The 17,943-nt window shown below is 35.0% G+C and overlaps 1 long non-coding RNA gene across 1 annotated transcript; it reads right to left on the bottom strand.

The window, feature by feature from the left end:
- Positions 1-690: 690 nt before the first annotated feature.
- LOC104221042 (uncharacterized) lies at positions 691-1,453 on the bottom strand. Its single transcript, XR_011401884.1, has 2 exons — positions 1,185-1,453; positions 691-1,004 (listed from the first exon to the last, which is right to left on the bottom strand). It is a non-coding gene; the product is annotated as an uncharacterized lncRNA (long non-coding RNA).
- Between the last annotated feature and the right edge of the window lie 16,490 nt (positions 1,454-17,943).

The following is a 17,943-nucleotide window of genomic DNA, read 5'->3' as shown; positions in this document are numbered from 1 at the left end:
CAAAAGAGTTGACAATATGAGTCCTGAAGTTACGCATCCATTTTGGCCGACTTCCCTTGCTTACATTGTTCTGTCTTTATCTGGTGTGGATGTCACTCGGTAATTTCCCTTAGGTGTAATTATGTTGTATGACATTGTCTAGTACTACGCATTGTGTGAGACAGATATTACGAAAAATTCTTATATACGTTTAATAGTTGCTAAAGCTGTGGTGTTTAGATATTTCCCTTTTTGATGTCACTGACAGCAATAGAGCCAAAAACCAGGACAGTCCCTTTGAAGTATAGGAATAGGAATATTTTGATCCTTTATAAATACTGCTGAACATAAAACATCCTTTAAGTATGAAAAAGTGGATTGCGTTGGTTCGATTCTCTTCTCTTTCTTTTTATTTTTATTTTTAAATTTTTATGGCGCCGGAAAGTTACACGTTAGGAGTAAGACATTCCCTCCTAAAGGCGACTCCGTACCCGAGATCTCTGGTTAACCATGAAGGAGTAATTACCACTCTACTAAAATCTTTGTGTTGTACAACATTTTTCAATTGCTGGTAAAGTATTTCCCCTTTTGATCTCAGCGAGAACAATAAAATTCTTGGCTTTATTGAAAGTAATATAAAATGATTCAAGTTTCCTTCCCATCTGAAAAGAACCCCCTCGAAACCAACCTATAGAAAACATGATAGCTAAATGAATAAGAACATTCATTCCGCACACAACAAATTTAAGAAACAACCCTAGAACACAAAACAAGAAAATGAGTAGAGTAGCTACCAAAAGAATCAGGTAACAGTTCAGTATTAACACAATCTAAAGATGTGGAGAATTTCGGCAAACAGGGCAGGTGGCCTTTATCTTCAACCACTCATCAACACAGTCGGCATGGAAGCTATGTTCACACAAAGGAATGAGCCTCACTGACTCTCCACCACTGTACTCAACTAGACATATCGGGCAAGTTACCGCGTTAAGCCCCGGAAGCCGTCGGCTTTCACCAAGGACTACCTACAAAGGCAAATTTAAAATCCAAAGACGATAAGTTCACAATGAGTGCGATTTTATATATATATATATATATATATATATTTTCTAATTTTATTTTTGCTTATGTATATATAGTTTGAACTAAAAATAATCTGTTGAGTTGAACTCATAGAATCCGTCCTGAATCTGCCTTCGGCTTACCTTTGGGTATGACTGAATCGTGCAGTCATCAAGGCCAGAAGTAGGTAGAGAAATTATCACGGAGGAAACCTGAGGCGACGCCGATGGTGCCCCGGCCAAAAACCTGGCGACACGCCGGCGAATAGCTTCGTGATGCAAGCGACATGCTATACAGATTAAATAAAAGATGGATGCCACAACCAGGCATGTTGTAACTAATAGGGCTAGTACCATTACTTGATGAGGAGACATGCTTGTGGAACGACAATGTTAATAAAGAGAGCATTCCAATCAATTAATATCTGGATTTCCTAATAAGTCTAAGGTTTTGCTAGAATATTATCATATAACTGCATATGCACTTGGTCAATTTGTGTACTTGTCATCTACTAGTTGACATTATCATTTCCTTGTGTGAAGAAGGCATGCTATATATTATCATCATAATATCTACTAAGTTAATAGACGATAGTATTATGTTTCAATTATGGGAAAAAGATCAAATATATCCCCCTACTTTGGTATATTGTTTATATCCGCTTTCCGTTATACTATTGAGACATATTTACCCTTACCGTTAATAAAACTTTTTAAAAATACCATCCATCCGACGGAAATCCACCAGATTAATAAATAACCATTTAAAAAAAATTCATTAACCCATAACACGTTAAAACCATCATATAAAAATACGAAACCTAGATTTCTGAGATGTTTTAACACATTTTATTTATTTAAAGAGAGACCGAGAATGATAGATTAGGATGTCATGTTATCACTTTGAGTTGTATTTTTTGTGGCTATAATATGACATTCTTTTGTCTAATATAATGCACACTTGACAGTTGATTTGTATGTTGGTAACAACTAATATATACTTTAAAAATACTTGTGTTTGGTTAATACATGAAGTTAGTGTACTTAGGTTGTTAAGTAGTTACTTTTCAACTTGTTGGTGTACTTTCCTTCATTCCTGATGAATTCCTTAGACTGTAGCTTGATATTAAATTGAATCTCCGCTAATTATTATTGTTCATTATAGGTTCAGTTGTTAGTAAGAATGATGAGTATCACATCCCATAGCTTGGAATCTAACACTGGTTCTTAAGGCGTGATTTGCGGTAGTTATTCGTTGCCTAATTGCTAAAAGCAGAAAAAGAAAATTATGGTGCGTGCATACTCATCAACAAAGGCACATTGTTGGAGTATGAAATACCTCGCTGCATTAATTAATCTGTGAGGAGACGTGCAGTAAATAAAAGGGGTTTAACAAGTTATTAATGGTTTTTTTCAGTTTTTTTTTTAATTTGGTGGCTTTCCGTTAGGTGGAGGGTATTTTTAAAAAGTTTGGCTAACGGTAAAAGCAGACATGACCCGATAATATAACGGATGATAGATATAAATAATATACTAAAGTAGAGGGGTATATTTAGCCCTTTTTTCTTTAATTATTCCTTTTGTGAAGCCGTGCTATAGATAAAAATGGGACATTTGCATCTATACCCGCTTTTTGTGTCACGTTTTAACTTGTGCCCGCTTTGCAAAAACAATTGCAAGCATACCCGCTTTTTCGCATAACTTCAGCATACGTGGCTGAAGTAGCAAAGGCAATCATGCAAAATTTCAGCATTCTAGTAGCCGGACCTGAAGTTTAGCTCTAGAGCTGAAGTTTTGTTTTGTAACTGGCGAACTTCAGCTCTAGAGCTGAAGTTTTTGTTTTTTAACTAGCGAACTTCAGCTCTAGAACTGAAGTTTTTGTTTTGTAACTGGCGAACTTCAGCTCTAGAGCTGAGGTTTTTGTAACTGGCAAACTTCAGCTCTGTTTGTAACAGTTTTTGTTTTTGTAACTGGTGAAATTTTTGTTTTGTAACTGGCGAACTTCAGCTCTAGAGCTGAAGTTTTTGTTTTGTAACTGGCTTATGGTTTCCGCTATTTCTGGAAATTTCTTGCTATCAGAAGCAAATCCAACCACTGAGCAAATAGTTTCTATAGCTGAAAAATGAGAAAATGAAGGTTAACTGCTAGTATTATACAATTATGACATGTCATTAAGTAACTAATCTTCCATATTACGTAATAAACAACTGTCAAGCTAAGGATAACCACATTGCTGAATCACCAGCTCAATGATGTTGTAGCTATATACTACGTTGTTGCCTATTTTGAATAATGTAGTAAAGGTGACATTAAGTGAACTTTTTCTCGTCTTACTAAGCATTGGTTGTCAGTAATTGTGGTGGTAGGAGATATCAACTCTCCTTTTCGTTGCTTTCGTTGACTTATCCATTCTCACTATAGGGGTAACAGATTTCTTGCAGAAAAGGGAGAAGGAGAAGTTTGAGAAAGAAGAGGCGGATATAACTTTGAGGAGGAGGAGAAAGGGGACTGAAGTTGTTTAAAAAGTGGGTACAAGTTAAAAGTCTTAAAAAAAATGGGTATAGGTTAAATGGGGCGACCAAATAAGACGCCCTGTCGATTAATGGGCCAAGTCGATTATATTTCACCATAGTTCTATTAGACCCTTTGAGGTTTTCACCATCGTAAAGAAATTTCCTTTGTTCTGTATACCTTTATTTTATCGTAAAATAGGTTAGTTTTACCATAGACATGATAGGATATTTGCAAATAAATTTCAATTAGCGGGAATAATTTTTATTTTCCATGCACCCATTAATCAAAAAAATAATTTTTACTGATGCACCCAATAATCAAAAAAGAAAATTTATTTGAACATTCTTAGCGAGAAATTTTTGGTTTCACCGCAAGTCAAGCTCTTTACTTTTCTGGAGAAGATATATTGCTGCTTAGTAATAGAAAAAGGGAGACCAAAAAAAAAAAAAAAAACAGAAACAAAATCGTGGAAGTCGAGTGAATTTCAAGAGGATAAAATTATTGGTATCAATTAAAACTACTCAATGACAAGGGGAAGAAATTAAAGAACTGTAAATCATTTGAGTTAACGGAGGTCCTGTCCATGATTAAGTGAATAATGTTCTTTTAATCTTAATTCCAAAACAAATTAAAGTCAAACAATATTTTGCAATCAACAGCTCTTGAAATCAGGGCTTGCAATGATGTGAATACGACTAAGAGGTAATTTTACATATTACGATAACCAAAATGCTTTGTCAACTTCTTAAACTAACGATCTTTATTGGTAAACTCGAATGCGTCGACTCGACGCGGTTGACTAAAGGCCAACAACAATTACTGGACTTCTTTTAATTTGGTTTAACCATCAAATATTTGGAACCAACTGACACACTTAAGGAGAAGTGTCGCCTGGGTAAGCTCCCTAAGGAGAAGTGCTTCTTGTCATTTTCATTTTTAGGCTTGAACTCGAGATCTATGGTAAAATGTTGGAATTTCAATCAATCTAAATAATAAGGCATTATGGAAAAACTCTCAAAACAAACTTTAACGACAATAAATAATACTATGACAAAAAGAAATATAATAAAATAACTATAATACTTCAATATGATTTGATCAATTGACCTACGTATGAAAAACTAATATAAAATAAAGCATAAAAAACTATTGAAAGAAAAATTTACTCCTAAACATGACTCTTTTATTGACTACTACATTGGATGCTATTGATAGTTTTTTTTTTTTGTGAAGTAGAGATGCTTAATTTACAGAAGTGCAAAACTTCTTCTCCAAAAAAAAGATTTGTTAAATATGAAAGAGATTAATATTTTTTTTTAGTAAAAATAAAATCGATTAGGATAAATTATTTTCCTTCCTTCAAGAAAAAGTAAAATTCAAATATGGAAAGAAAATCAGCTTTAACACATTGCACCCTCGGCGCTAATTTGGTCAAGCTTATCGTTTTCTAAAAGAAGTGGAGAATTTCGGCAAACGGGGCAAGTGGCCTTTATCTTTAACCACTCATCAACACAGTCGGCATGGAAGCTATGTTGACACAAAGGTATAAGCCTCACTGACTCTCCAGCACTGTACTCAACTAGACATATTGGGCAAGTCAGCGCGTTAATCCCCGGAAGCCGTCTACTTGCACCAAGGACTACCTACAAAAGGCAAATTCAAAATCAAAATTCATAGAGTTAAAAATGAATATGACCTTGTTGTATGTATATATTTTAACTTTTTTTTTCTTATGTATATATAATTCGAACTAAAAATAATCCGTTCAATTGAACTTACAGAACCTGTCATTACAAAAAAAGAAAAACTAAAATTAGCTACGAACTTCGCCGCTAAATCACTCGTAGCTAATAGAATTTCTTAATAATCTATCTCTAATTGAAATTAGAGACGAATTTTTCTGTTAAGCTACAAAACTTATCTGTTCGCTAATTCATATTTATTTAGTAGTGTGCCCTAATTCTGCTTACCTTTGGGTACGACTGAATAGTGCAGTCATCGAGGCCCGAAGTATGTAGAGAAATTGTCACGGAGGAAACCTGAGGCGATGGAGATGTTGACGCGAAAACCCGGAGACGGCGCCGGCGAATGGCTTCAAGATGCATGCGACATGCTAAACAGATTAAGCAGAAGATTGAAGGTACAAGAAGACATATAGTAACTAATAGAACTAGAATAGTTATTTCACGAGGAGTCATGCTTCTGAAAACTCATGTAAATTAAGTTGGGAATGCCAATCTTGAAAAACGAAAATAGAGAGAGCATGCCAATCAGTTAATACCTGGATTTCCTAATAAGTCTAAGGGTTTGCTAGATTAATACTCCCTTAGGTCCATAATAGGTTAACAATTTGTCCTTTTATTTTGGTCCAAAATAAGTGTCCCTTTATATAATTAAGAAAAATATTTAATTTGTTTTTCCAAAATTACTCTTATGTACATATCCCTAAAAAGTCTTTTACTCCTCACATTAAATTATGCTGCAACATTTAATTAAGGGTAGTTTAGTCACACTAACTATTTTTGTCTAGAATTTAATATTTTTTTAATAAATATGGCAAACGCAAATTAATCTCTTATTGTGGATCGGAGAGAGTATCGTATAACTATGCACTTGGTCAATGTGTGTTCTTGTCATCTACTAGTTGACATTATCGTTTACTTTACTTTAATTCCTTATGAGAAGAAGGCATGCTATTATGATATTATATCACCACAATATCTACTACGCTGATATTATGTTTTAATTTATACCATATATAATCATCATTATATCATACGTCATCATTTTGGGCAAGTCAATCATATTTCACCATAGTTTTATTAGAGTGGTTTTCACAATTGAAAAGAAAATTCCTTCTATTTTTAGCTTAGAACTAGAAAAAGCATGCAAAATTATATTTCCTAAAAACTTTTCAATTTATGTTAAAAATATATGGTTAATCTAAAACTGAAAAAACAAAATACTGCGTGTATACACAAATATATAAACAACGTTATCTAGAAAAAAATAGATCTCTAGCTCCTGGCATTCTAATTTTTGAAACTCATATAAATACAAAAGGAGATAACTGGTTGTGTTCGCTTAATGCGGAAAAATATAAGAATTTACCTATACACGGCATATACAAAATTACTGAATTCAAGACAAATGTATTTCATATACGCAACAAAATCATTGAATTCAAGACAATTGCCTTTCACATATGCATTATTTATCACTTAATCATGGTTAATGATATGTATTTTCATTTTATTTTTAAATGCTAAGATTAAATTGATTGGTTTGGTAAACATTTGTGTTGGTGTGACGACCCAGCCGGTCGGCTTAAGAATTAACGCCCCGATCCCCTATTAACTGCTTTCCCCGTATTTATTTCTGCTATTTTGATTTGCCGTGATGTTCGGTTTTGAGTTTCGGAGAGTTTTGGGCACTTAGTCCCTAAATGAAAGCTAAGTGTTGGAAATTTGACCGTAGTCGGAACAGTGTGAAAACGGCCTCGGAATGGAATTTTGATGGTTCCGTTAGCTCCGTTGGGTGATTTCGGGCTTAGGGGCGTGTTCAGATTGTATTTTGGAGGTCTGTAGCTAATTTAGGCTTGAAATGCCGAAAGGTCGAATTTTGAAGTTTGCGGTTTGATAGTGAAATTTTGATCCGAGGGTCGGAATGGAATTCCAAAAGTTGGAGTAACTAGTGTTGAATGTGATGTGTGTGCAAAATTCCAGGTCATTCGGACGAGGTCTGATGAGCTTTTTGATCGAAAGAGTATTTTTAGAGTTTTGGAGTTCTTAGGCTTGAATTCGTGGTTGATTCGTCGTTTCGATGTTGTTTTAGGTATTTTAAGGATTGGTATAAGTTTGAACAGGTGTATTGGACTTGTTTGTGCTTTTGGTTGAGGTCCTGGGGGCCTCGGGATGATTTCGGGTGGTTAACGGGAAGTTGGAAAGTTGGAAATTGCAGCTGAAGTCTTTGGGCTGCTGTCATAACCGCATCTGCGGTTGGTAGGCCGAAGATGCGACTACCGCAGATGCGACTACCGCAGATGCGGAGTTGAGCCGCATAAGCGGCTAAGAGGAATTTGAGCAGGGACCGCAGAAGCGATAAGATTACCGCACCTGCGAGACCGCAGATGCGACATCTGGTTCGCAGGTGCGGAGATGGAACTTTAAGTGAGAACCGCATAACCGGTATCGCAGATGCGATGGGTGGACCACAGATGCGGGATTGCTGGGCAGAACATATAAATAGTTGCCTTCGCGAATTTGAGCTATTCTTTCACTATTTTCATCCGGGAAGTGAGCTTTTGGGGAGGTTTTTGAGAGGGAATTCAAGGGAACTTCGAGGAGATTTGGGCCATTTGGAGTCGAGTACTCGTGGCACGAACGTGGTTTCGAGTTGATTTTGAGCCGGTTCGAGGTAAGTGGCTTGCCTAACCTTGTGTGGGGGACCTTCCCCTTAGGATTTGGTATTATTGTTAATTGAAATGCCTTGTACGTGAGGTGGTGAGTGAGTACTTGTGCTAATTGTTGAAAACCAATTTTCATTAAGTAATTACTAGTATGTTTCCTTCCCTGTTTATATTACTTGCACTTTAAACCTGTTGTTAGCGTAGGAAAGCATGTCTAAGTGATTTAATTGCTTTATTTGCTCAAACTGCTTTACCTGAATTCTGTGCAGCATGCTAGACTAGAATTACTTGTTTGCCTTAATATGAAATTGACATTTGCTGAATATTTTCCTGTTGCTGTTGTGTATTTACATTGGGACTATGGATGTGAGATTCCGGTAGATCCTCCCTGTTTGTTTATTTGGGACTACAGATGTGGGATTCCGGTAGATCCCCCTTGTCTGTTTAATTGAGACTACGGATGTGGGATTCCGGTAGATCCCCCTGCACAGTTATATGGAACTACGGGACTGCACCTGGTAGATTCTTCCAGTATTGGGTATTTATATTTGGGACTACGAATTGGAATTCTGGTAGATCCCCGCGCACTGATAGTTGGACTACGGGACGGGATCCCGGGAGATCCTTCGGATATATATGATGGACTACGGGACGATATCCCGGGAGATCCGCTGGATAAATGTAATTGGGACTACAGGACGGTATCCTGGAAGATACCCCGGTCGTTATCTCTGTGTTGAGTTGTATTTCCTTTCCGTGATTATTTTGTCTCTGTTCTAGTTGTTGTTGTTCTTTCTATTCTATGTTATTTCTTACTGTTGCACTTAATTATACTGCCTTATTCTACACTGTTATACCTTATATTTTATTTAACCTCAGTAGGGCCCTGACCTTTCTCGTCATTACCCGACCGAGGTTAGGCTTGGCACTTACTGAGTACCGCTGTGGTGTACTCATGCCCTTTCTGCGCATGTTTTTCATGTGCAGATCCAGGTACTTCAACTCAGTTCTATCACCCTTGAGGCTATGCGACTGTTCCAAAGATTTCGAGGTATATCTGCCGCGTCCGCAGACCGAGGAGTCCCTTTTCATTCTATCCTGTAGTGATAGCCCTTCTATTTTCTTCTGTTGATGTAGACATTCCGGAGCTAGAGCATTTTTATTATATTCGTAGGTTGTGATTTATGGGTTTCCGGGTTTTGGAAAAGTATATTGGTTTTAAGAGTTAATATTGTGTATGCCGAGCGGCACTTTTAAATGCTGTTTTATTACTCTATTTCTATTTTAAATTATTTTCTTCCGCAAATTTGGTTTATCTTCCACATCTTAGGCTTACCTAGTCGTAGAGACTAGGTGCCATCACGATGGTTTACGGAGGGCGAACCGGGGTCGTGACAGTTGGTAAGCGACTGACTTAATTTGTTCCAAAGTATATTTGGCGTCTTAAAAAAAATAAGCAGCCATTCGGCATAAATATTTGGATTAATAAAGATGAGACGATTATTTCAGCTTTAAAAAGTGCTAATTTAATATGGTCTCTTTTTTCTTTTTCTTTTGTTTTTCTTTTCCCCACTAATTTACTTGCATTTTTGGATTCATAAAGATGAGACGACTGATATCACTTTTTTCCGCTCTCTCTATATTTTACGATTACAACATGTGGGATTCATTAGTTTTAATTTCTCGCGATGACTTCAGTGTCATGAAACGTATGCATTTTGCTAAAAATAATCCAAGGAACTTTCATGAAGGTGAAGGGTTAATGGCCATTCCATTTTTTCGACACAATTCAAAACATTATATTCTCAATCATAGTAAACGATTAGCAAAAATAATTTAGTCAAGGCTTTTTTGATAGCTGAAAACTCAATTTCGTTAAATTAGTAACCGGCTGTGCATGTTTGATAGTATCTTGATCACGCTTAATTCTAGTTCTAAAAAGGATACACTACTAAAAACGGGCTAAATTCGTCCAGGAAAATCAACCGAAATCGGTCGAAAATTGACAAAAAGCGACCGATTTTTGACCGCTTTTAATTAGTCAGAAAAATGATGGTCGCTAACGTATTGCGATCGAAACTGGTCGAAATTTTCCGACCGAAAATGATCGGTTTATTCAATGCGTTGCCTGACTGTCAAACTGCATTTACCGACCCAAATTGGTCGGTATTAATTAAAATTCTTTTTATTTAATTTTCAAATACCGACTGAAATTGGTCAGAATTATAAATAAATAATAATTTTATTTAAATATGTAACAATTTATAAATTGTAATAAATTGTTAATTTATTTAAATAAATTAATTTAAATTCAAAATTTTCGACCAACTTCGGTTGGAAATTTCAAAAATCTGGAGATTTCATTTGAAATTTCTGACCGAATTCGGTTGAAAATTTTGAATTTCTTGGCCAAAAAAATGATATTTCCGACCGATTTTGGTCGATTTTCTAGGTAAAAACCGGGCAGAATATGCCTGCTTTTAGCTACACCACCTGCCAATTACAACCAATATCCATCCTATAATGGCAGCATTATATTGCTGTCATTCAACCATAATTAACCAACAACAACAACAATTAACTAACTAACAACAACAACAATTAACCAACAACGCTAATAACAATAACAACAACTATACGAATGTTCAATAACAAAATAATATCAACAATACAATCATCATTCAAAACTAGTCCCAACTAAATATTGACAAATTCAATACTTTGTTTAGCAATACACACCATTCAATGAGTGTTTTATATTGTATTATCTCCATCTTCACTACTAGAACCTTCATCGTCGGGATGGTTCGAAGGATCACGATGAGAAGGATTAGCACATGGGGAAGCTCACGAGACCAGGCAATGGGGAGAGCACCACTAGCAAGAAAATTGGCCAGCTGACCTTGAAGGAGATTAAATTGTTCGTCCCTCTTTTCTAGCTGAAAGCGAAGGGTACTAAATTGTTCATCTCTCTTTTGTTCTCTAGCCTTTGTCTCTTCAAGCTCTGCTGTCAGCTTTGTGATCTTCTTTTCCATAGACAAGATAGTCGACCTATCAATTGTCTTGCCTTGGGCGGAAGTCCCTATACGTTGTAATCCAGCCCTGTAGCACCGAAATGATCTCTCTGGAAGGACGTATGCTATCCCCTTTTTAGGACCACTGACAACATCCAACTATATCCTCTACGCTTCTTCGTCTGAAAGGGGTGGTCACTCGCCTTGCTCATTCGGTGGCAAGCTCTAAGTGTACTCCTCCACATTAATCTTGTAGCGACCCTTTATTTAGAAGATAGAAAATTATTAACTATATAATATTATAAACATTTATAGTATTTATGAAACTTACATATGCAGTCTCCGCCCGGTCCTCAATCCATCTACTTAGATCTGTCGGTGCCTTCTTCTTTCAGATGTGAGTCTCCATGAAGAACTCATCATGAGTCATCTTCCTCCCATATTTTTTTTCCTACAAATATAATAAAACGTGTTAACTAAATTAACATATATAAATATAGTTCGATAAAAATATATATAAATATTTTAAGGACAAATAATTGAAAGAATTAAATTGAAAGAATTAAACCCTAGATAATCATAATCAATATAATATTCTAACATAGATAATGCTAGCATAAACATAATCAATAAGAGTAAATCCTAAATCTTATGAAACATTAACTAAACCCTAATTTGTATAATTGAAGGAATTAAAATTACTTAAATTATAAAATATAGATAACTAACCTTCAAAGAGGAGAGAGGGGGTTTGATTTTGGGTGATAATAGTAGTAGGTGGCAGTAGCGGCGCAGTGGTGTCGGAGGAAGCAATGGTGGCAGCGGAACAATGGTCGGCGGCCAGCTACAACGGCAAGGGAGGGGAGGGAGACGATGAGGGGCTTTGATTTTGGGTGAGAAGGGAGATGGGAGTTGATTTTGGATGGGGTTTAGGGTGGAATCGCGACTGGTGAGAAGAAAATAAGAGAGATGAAAGGGATAGAGAGAAAACACAAAAATGGGGAAGAAGCCTTCGCTGGCAGATCTAAAAACGAAATTTGCAACTGATATCGGTTGGAAAAGTCAGTCGAAAATTTTATGTGACCATTTGACTGTTTGACCATGATATATCCGACCGAAATCGGTCGGTAATATAATTTTAACTTTAAAAAAATTATTTAGTTAAACTATATCTTAAATTAAGTACTATTTAATATTTAGTTAATTGTTCAATTGGTATAACATACTAAATTATAATTAATTGATTTTTCTGATAATAATAAAAATGTTGATACTGCTTGCACTGCTTGCAAAGGTGATATTTGTGCTTGTGATAGTGACGAATTTTATAAATTGAAATCACAATTTGATGATCTTAATATAAAAACTATTACGTCTGACAATGTAATAGAACTTTTAAAAGAAGTTACTGATGAAAAACTTCGTGAAAAAATTATTACTTTAGCTGCAAGTTCAAGTTCTAGTAGTTCAAAAACTGTTGAAAAATACAAAAACGAATTTGAACACTTTGCACCATATTCTTTATCTGAAATAAATAGAAGACTTCAAAAGTCCAGTACTCCTAGTCGAGATACTTCTTTTGATGATTTAAAAGAAGAAATCGAAAATTTGAAAAGAGATATTAAGTCTCTTAAGCAAAATCAAATGATTTGCGATCACCGGATTACTCAAATTGAGAAAAATAATTCTCTACCTGAATCTTCGACTAAAGGATTTTCTGATTTTTCTAATGATAAAGGAAAAGAAATTTCTGATGAAAAATCTGATTTATTTTTAGGTATGATGCAAATTGTTACTGCACACAAATGGTATATTAAATGTACTATTTTAATTGATAATAATTTTTCTATAACTGATATAGCTATGATTGATAGTGGTGCAGATGTAAGCTGCATTCAGGAAGGATTGATTCCTACTAGATATTTTCAAAAGACTACTCATTTGGTGAAATCCGCTTCTGGTCATGCTTTAGATATAGAGTACAAATTGCCTAATACTCATATTTGCCAGAATAAAGTCTGTATTCCACATTTCTTCTTTTTGGTAAAAAACCAGTTATACCCTCCAATCATACTTGGAACACCTTTTATTAATGCTATTTATCCGTTTAATAATATAGATAAACATGGTTTTTCTGCTACTTATCAAGATAAAAAGATAAGCTATTCCTTTGTTACAGATCCCGTAACTAGAGATATTAATGCCTTGATTAATATGAAACAAAGGCATGTTGATTCACTACAATTAGAAATTCTTAGTATGAATATATTTGATACTATACAATCTGCAAAAGTTCAGCAGAAGATTAAATTAATTGCTGAAAAAATGGCCGTTGATGTTTGCGCCGATCACCCTAGTGCCTTTTGGAACAGGAAAAGGCATATTGTAACTCTTCCATACGAAGAAACCTTCTCTGAGGATGATATTCCTACTAAATCTCGACCTTGCCAGATGAATGCTGAGCTTACATCTAAGTCCATTAAGTAAAGTTCGGACGGTCTGATGGTTTGAGGTAAATCTACCGTTGAAATGCTCTAAAATTGTAAGGATAAGAGTATAAACTGCATCTTCTCTACCCACTACTAGAGCCATACCTATGTTATCAACACCTTCGTCGGTTGCCGTAGCATTTATAACGAACGCCTTTTCCTCTACAGATAAATGATTATCCCACCAGCCACGAAGTTGGCCAGTAAAACCTGCAATAATCATTTTGCAAATAGTTCTATCTGTATTTTTAACACTTTTACAGATAGTCGAATACATGAGCATTCTGTGTACGAGAATGGTTAATTGTCTATCAGTTAGACCATCAAGATTCCATTCATAAATTTCGGAACCGTTATAAGACGTATTAGTCTGATTCCAATCTCGTTCCTCAATCAACACATCTTGAGGAGTAGGACGAGGATAATAATAGGTCTGCATTCTCGGTTTATCAGCATACCTATGATTTTGTTTAACAATCCCTTTGAGTTTATTAAACTCTGACCAAGTCTCAGTTTTATAATCAGAAACGGTCTCCATTTTATCAGCAAAATTTTTTGATAAATCAATAGGTCTAATATTTAAACCGGAAAGCTTTTTATCTAAAAGCTGAGCTAAGTCATCAAGAGATTTGAATTTAAAATCCTGAATCTCAGGAGGTCTTTGAATATGGGTAAGAATGTTTTGATCAACTGTTTTACTTCCTGAAGTGGAGGCAATATCAGTTGGTCCTTTCTTAGTACCCATTTTTTTTATTAAAATAGTCAAATCATCAAGTTTTTTATCAAGAGAACCAATATGTTCTCCTAAAATTTTAACATATAAACCCAAATAATTGTTTTGAGAAATCAATTTATTAATTTCTGCAATACTAATAGCTGCCACATTATCATCAATAAATTTTTGAAAGGCAGTGAAAGTAATACCAGTATTATTAGGTAAAATAAAGGGAGCCTGAGGCGGATAAATTGCTTTAGTAATATTACCACTCCCGTCTTTATAAGATCTTTCTAATACCTTTATATAAAGAGGTAAATAAGTTGTTATAAACCAAGGAACAAAATACATAATTTGATTATGTAAGGCACAAGTTTCATAAAATTCTTGAGATATATTACTCAAATCCTCTTTACTATAAGTATCAAAAAACCATGTTTTAAACTGGTTCCATTTTTCACTAAAAAATTCTTTTTGAATATAAATACGGGCCCGGGACCCTGAAGATGAACTTCAAAACTTTTATTAATTCTTGAACTCGATTTACAAACTAAGCTATGAACTAAGTGTTTACAAAGGGGGTTGGTTGAGAGAGAGAGAGAGGAGAGAGAAAGTAGAGAGAGAGGGGGGTTCCGGCCTTCTTCTTCTTCAAATGAAGAAGCATTCTTAAATAACAAAAAAAAGAATCTTGAATAGTAAAATGGGTCCCACATCTGGGTCCCTACACAGTGTTTTTACTGTAGATAAACAGTGTTTCTACTGTGGATGAACATTATATCTACTGTTTAAGTGGGTCCTGGCGGCTGATAAACTATATATACATCTTATATATAGTATAGTATAGGTATATATATATATATATATACTATACTATACTATTCCGATTGGTAAATTAAATATATATAACTTATTCCTTGGGTGGGAAAGCATAATTTCAAATATTCCGACCGAAACACTTTAATAAAAAATTATTTTGTAGATAATATACAAGTATGACCAAGTCTTGGTCAAATATTGACCAATTTCCGACCGAAATCGGTCGGAATTTTTATATATTTATTGTGGGACCAATATTTCTGTTGTGAGAAATATTTTCTTTTACTTTTGCGACCAATTTACTTAATTTCCGATCGATTTCGATCGGTTTTTTTTTTCCGATCGATTTCGATCGGTATTATGTAGACGAATTTTGCCAGTTTTCTAGTAGTGATAAGCGGTCGCTGCAAATATAATCTGGTCTAAGAGCCCGGAGTCGAATTCTATAGAGAACTAAGGTTTAGTTATAACTGTTCACTATCACCCAGAAGAAAAGTTCGAACAATTGCTAATTTATAAATATTAAGATTTTTACTTCAAAATAATTAACTAACAAATTAACGTAGTAAATTAACAATTAAAGATACTAAGAGTTGGAGACAAGATTGGGAAAGTCTAGGGTTATGATTTTCCTTATTGTCAGAATCTCCTATGTTATGTTTCTCATATACTCGCCTAAGTATTCTCTACCAATCGTGAGTACTTTGGGTGTTGTAGCTCTCGCTCGAGAAACTACCACAATTTACTAGAGATATTCTCTCGAACTACGCTAGCTGGCACTAATTCACCGTTCACTATGATCGGATCAAGGTTTCATTATCTCTAATCCCGCCTTTAAACCCTCCGTATTGATTTCTCAAATACGTTAGGAGTGGTGTTGTCCGAAAACTACCTAAATTCGGACTCTCTCTCGAGCAGTACATACTAAATAAGCACATTTAATTGAGAGCTCTTCAATCAACAATAATGAAAACGTAATTGAACAAGTAGAGAAAAGTCACAGGCAAATTTATATCAAACGCAGGAGAAAATCTTCCTCCAATAGGTTACATCAAACTCTAGATGAGAAAGTTTAGCTACTCATAACCATACTAACAATCATGATATTAATTGAAAGCATTAAAATACAGATTAAGGAAGAACCGAAGATAAAACTCTTATGATTCGTTCCTTCCAAGTGTTCCCATGGTCTTCTTGCCTCTTTAATAATGTCTCCGTATAAGAAATAGGTTCAGAATTGTCACGACCCAAAATCCCTCCGAAGGAGTCGTGATGGCACGTAGTCTCTAAACTTGGTAAGCCTAGCATTTACAGAATAACATTGATATTCACTAACTTCAAATTTGATGACTCTGAACAATTACAATTCCCAAAACCGGTAGTACAAGTTATAAGCCTTTCTAGGAGTAGTTATACATGATAAATACATCATTGTTCCATAACAAAAGGAACCAATGGAAATAAGTACAAATGAAGGTGACTCCGAGGCCTGCGAACACAGCAGCAGGTTTATCTTGAGTTTCCACCGCGATGATCCGCACATCTACTATCGATCAAATACCTGGATCTGTACAAAATATACAGAAGTGTAGTATGAGCACACCACAATGGTGTCCAGTAAGTATTAAGATTAACCTTGGTGGAGTAGTGACGAGGAACAATCAAGATACCTACTGGTCAAATAAATTGAACAGGATATGATAATAAACTATCAAGATAAAGATGGCGTAGTAATACCTAAAGCAAGAAGAAATCAAACTACAACAGTAGAGACAATAAAGGAAAATATGGATGGTAACGAAAGATAACCAAGTAAATTAACACCAATATAACTGGGACACAGACAAATAAAAATATTCTCAAATAAGAATAACGATGTTAACTCAATCAATCACATCATTCTTATTACACAAACTCCGACCATCTCAAACCTCGAAGTTTCATATCATAATCAAAACTCTGAAACCTTTAACAAACTTGGCACCATGTACCTACATATTTCTATCTCACTTTGCACAACAAATTCACGTGCTATTAGTATATAATGTCCGTAACCAATGTAATTAAGATGTTCAAGAGTCTCATTTATATAACGTGAAATAAATTACAGTTTTTAAACTAATTAGGAAATCGGCGAGAAAAGATGAAGTTATTCTTAGAAATCATTTGAACGAAGAAAATACCCTTTTTAAATAAAATACAACATCGAATAAATTATTGCCTTTAATATAGGATTTATTAAATTAAAACTTAATAGAAATTCCCTTTTAAGTAAAATTTAATCTCAAACAGTTAAGGAAATTGTGATGACCCAAAAGGTCATCTCATATTTTAGAACCCAATTCAGGGTTCCGAGGCCTTCAAGACCTCATTTTCTTTTTTCCTCATTTTGCATGCGCAGTCCAGGCGCGCTTCCGGAAAGTCTTTATGTGAAAATTTTAGAAAATGCTAAATTTTGCTTTTAAAATTTAAATTAAGTTGACTTTGGTCAACATTTTGAGTAAACGGATCCGGACCCGTAATTTGATAGTCTCGGAGGGTCCATAGTAAAATATGGGACTTGGGCATATGCCTGGAATTGAATTCCGAGGTCCCTAGCCCGAGAAATAAATTTTTGAATAAAATTGTTAAACTGAAAATATAATGGTTTTAAAAAATTAAATAACGTTTGATCTTGTTGGTATCGGGCCAGTATTTTGGTTCCGGAGCCCGGTACAGGTTTAATATGGCGTTTACATCATGTCTGTAAAATTTGGTGAGAAACGGAGTTTATATGACGAGATTCGAACCCTCGGTTATGAAAATAGAAACTTTAGATGTTCTTGAGAATTTCATTGATCTTGATGCTAAATCTGTAGTTTTAGGTGCTATTTTAGTGATTTGATCGCATGAGCAAGTTCGTATCAAGTTTTTAGACTTGTATGCATGTTTGGTTTGGAACCCCGAG

This window comes from Nicotiana sylvestris, chromosome 8 (assembly GCF_000393655.2).
Source record: "Nicotiana sylvestris chromosome 8, ASM39365v2, whole genome shotgun sequence".
NCBI classification, from domain to species: domain Eukaryota; kingdom Viridiplantae; phylum Streptophyta; class Magnoliopsida; order Solanales; family Solanaceae; genus Nicotiana; species Nicotiana sylvestris.
Note: the sequence above shows the minus strand (reverse complement) of the source record. Positions and strands in the feature narration are given on the sequence as shown.